The sequence below is a fragment of the Arachis hypogaea genome, chromosome 14 (assembly GCF_003086295.3).
Source record: "Arachis hypogaea cultivar Tifrunner chromosome 14, arahy.Tifrunner.gnm2.J5K5, whole genome shotgun sequence".
Taxonomy (NCBI): domain Eukaryota; kingdom Viridiplantae; phylum Streptophyta; class Magnoliopsida; order Fabales; family Fabaceae; genus Arachis; species Arachis hypogaea.
The window spans coordinates 16,886,475-16,890,243 of NC_092049.1; the positions used below are offsets into that span (position 1 = coordinate 16,886,475).

A 3,769-nucleotide genomic window follows, 5' to 3' on the forward strand; every position below is an offset into this window, starting at 1 on the left:
CAAAAAAATATTTTGTGTTTCTTGTTTGAGTCTTGAGTCATATCATAAGTTTGGTGTCACTTGCATATGCATCTTGCATTTTTCGAAAATATCATGCATTCATAGTGTTCTTCATGATCTTCAAGTTGTTCTTGGTAAGTCTTCTTGTTTGATCTTGATGTTTTCATGTTTTGTGTCTTTTCTTGTTTTACATGTGCATTTTTCGTTTCTTAGAGTCTAAACATGAAAGATTTCTAAGTTTGGTGTCTTACATGTTTTCTTTGCATCAAAAATTTTTCAAAAATATGTTCTTGATGTTCATCTTGACATTCAAAGTGTTCTTGGTGTTCATCTTGACATTCATATCATTCATGCATGCATTCATTGTTTTGATTCAAAATTTTCATGCATTGAGTCTTTTTGTTGTTTTTCTCTCTCATCATAAAAATTCAAAAATCAAAAAAAAAAAAACAAAAAAATATCTTTCCCTTTTTCTCTCATCAAATTCGAAAATTTGAGTTGACTTTTTCAAAAATTTTTAAAATCAAGTTGTTTCTTATGAGTCAAATCAAATTTTCAATTTGAAAATCTTATCTTTTTCAAAATCTTTTTTCAAAAATCAAATCTTTTTCAAAATTCTTAGTTATTTTCGAAAATTTCAAAAATATTTTTCTTATTTTTATACCAAATTTTTGAAAATAACAATAACAATTAATGTTTTGATTCAAAAATTTGAAGTTTGTTACTTGCTTGTTAAGAAAGATTCAAACTTGAGTTCTAGAAATCATATCTTGTGATTTCTTATGAATCAAGTCATTAATTGTGATTTTAAAAAAATCAAATCTTTTTCAAAAACAATTTCAATCATATCTTTTCAAAAATATCTTCTTATCTTTTTCAAAAATTTGATTTCAAAATATCTTCTCTAACTTCCTAACTTCTTATCTTTTCAAAATTGATTTTCAAATTTGTTTCAACTAACTAACTAACTTTTTGTTTGTTTCTTAACTTTTTCAAAACTACCTAACTAACTCTCTCTCTCATTTTCGAAAATATCTTCCTTCTTTTTCAAAAATTTCTTTTTAATTAACTAATTATTCTTATTTTTATTTTTGATTTTAAAAATTTTCGAAAAATACTAACATTTTTCAAAAAAACCATTTTCGAAAATCACTAACTCTTTTTCAAAAATTATTTTCGAAAATTCCTTCTCTCTCATCTTATTCTATTTATTTATACATCTACTAACATCTCATCTCACATCTCAACCCTCCTCACAGTTGTGTTTCTTCCATTATATTACATTCTTTGTCTCCTCCTCTTCTTCTACTCACACAGAGATCCCTATACTGTGGTATAAAGGATCTCTATTATTATTATTTTTTTCTGTGCCCTCTCCTTTGTCATATAAGCAGGAGCAAGGATAAGAACATTCTTGTGGAAGCAGATCCAGAACCTGAAAGGACTCTGAAGAGAAAATTAAGAGAAGCTAAATTACAACAATCCAGAGATAACCTTTCAGAAATTTTCGAACAGGAAGAGGAGATGGCAGCCGAAAATAATAATAATGTAAGGAAGATGCTTGGTGACTTTACTGCACCTAATTCCAATTTACATGGAAGAAGCATCTCCATTCCTGCCATTGGAGCAAACAACTTTGAGCTGAAACCTCAATTAGTTTCTCTGATGCAGCAGAACTGCAAGTTTCATGGACTTCCATCTGAAGATCCTTTTCAGTTCTTAACTGAATTCTTGCAGATATGTGATACTGTTAAGACTAATGGAGTAGATCCTGAAGTCTACAGGCTCATGCTTTTCCCTTTTGCTGTAAGAGACAAAGCTAGATTATGGTTGGATTCTCAACCCAAAGACAGCCTGAACTCTTGGGATAAGCTGGTCACGGCTTTCTTAGCCAAGTACTTTCCTCCTCAAAAGCTGAGCAAGCTTAGAGCTGATGTTCAAACCTTCAGACAGAAAGAAGGTGAATCCTTCTATGAAGCTTGGGAAAGATACAAACAGTTGACCAAAAAGTGTCCTTCTGACATGCTTTCAGAATGAACCATCCTGGATATATTCTATGATGGTTTATCTGAGCTATCAAAGATGTCACTGGACACTTCTGCAGGTGGATCCATTCACCTAAAGAAAATGCCTGCAGAAGCTCAAGAACTTATTGACATGGTTGCTAATAACCAGTTCATGTACACTTCTGAGAGGAATCCTGTGAGTAATGGGACGCCTATGAAGAAAGGAGTTCTTGAAGTTGATACTCTGAATGCCATATTGGCTCAGAATAAAATATTGACTCAGCAAGTCAATATGATCTCTCAGAGTCTGCATGGAATGCAAGCTGCATCCAACAGTACTCAAGAGGCATCTTCTGAAGAAGAAGTTTATGATCCTGAAAACCCTGCAATAGCAGAGGTAAATTATTTAGGTGAACCTTATGGAAACACCTATAACTCATCATGGAGAAATCATCCAAATTTCTCATGGAAGGATCAAAAGCCTCAACAAGGCTTTAATAATGGTGGAAGAAACAGGTTTAGCAATAATAAACCTTTTCCATCATCCACTCAGCAACAGACAGAGAACTCTGAACAAAACACTTCTAATTTGGCAAACTTAGTCTCTGATCTGTCTAAGGCCACTGTAAGTTTCATGAATGAAACAAGATCTTCCATTAGAAATCTGGAAGCACAAGTGGGCCAGCTGAGTAAAAGGATCACTGAAATCCCTCCTAGTACTCTCCCAAGCAATACAGAAGAGAATCCAAAAGGAGAGTGCAAGACCATTGACATAAGCACCATGGCCGAACCTACAAGGGGAGTGGAGGACGTGAATCCCAAGGAGGAAGACCTCCTGGGACGTCCAGTGATCAATAAGGAGCTTCCCTCTGAGGAACCAAAGGACTTTGAGGCTCATCTAGAGACCATAGAGATTCCATTGAACCTCCTTATGCCCTTCATGAGCTCTGATGAGTATTCCTCTTCTGAAGAGAATGAGGATGTTACTGAAGAGCAAACTGCCAAGTTTCTTGGTGCAATCATGAAGCTGAATGCCAAATTATTTGGCATTGATACTTGGGAAGTTGAACCTCCCTTGTTCATCAATGAACTAAGTGATCTGGATCAACTGACATTGCCTCAGAAGAGACAGGATCCTGGAAAGTTCATAATACCCTGCACCATAGGCACCATGATCTTTAAGGCTCTGTGTGACCTTGGTTCAGGAATAAACCTCATGCCCCTCTCTGTAATAGAGAAACTGGGAATCTATGGGGTGCAAGCTGCTAAAATCTCATTAGAGATGGCAGACAATTCAAGAAAATAGGCTTATGGACAAGTAGAGGACGTGTTAGTAAAGGTTGAAGGCCTTTACATCCCTGCTGATTTCATAGTCCTGGATACTGGAAAGGAAGAGGATGAATCCATCATCCTAGGAAGACCTTTTCTGGCCACAGCAAGAGCTGTGATTGATGTTGATAGAGGTGAAATAGTCCTTCAATGGAATGATGACTCCCTTGTGTTTAAAACTCAAGGATCTCCCTCTGCAACCATGGAGAGGAAGCAGAAAAAGCTTCTCTCAAAGCAGAGTCAACCCAAGCCCCCACAGTCAAACTCTAAGTTTGGTGTTGGAGAGTTTCAACAATGCTCTGCACATCTGTGAGGCTCCATGAGAGCCCACTGTCAAGCTATTGACATTAAAGAAGCGCTTGTTGGGAGGCAACCCAATTTTTATTTATCTAACTATATTTTTCTTAGTTATATGTCTTTGTAGGTTCATGATC

General features: G+C 35.6%; 1 non-coding gene across 1 annotated transcript; it reads right to left on the reverse strand.

The window, feature by feature from the left end:
• Positions 1 to 1,920: 1,920 nt before the first annotated feature.
• Positions 1,921 to 2,028, reverse strand: LOC112745035 (small nucleolar RNA R71). The gene has a single exon (XR_003172984.1). It is a non-coding gene; the product is annotated as a small nucleolar RNA R71 (small nucleolar RNA).
• Positions 2,029 to 3,769: the final 1,741 nt, after the last annotated feature.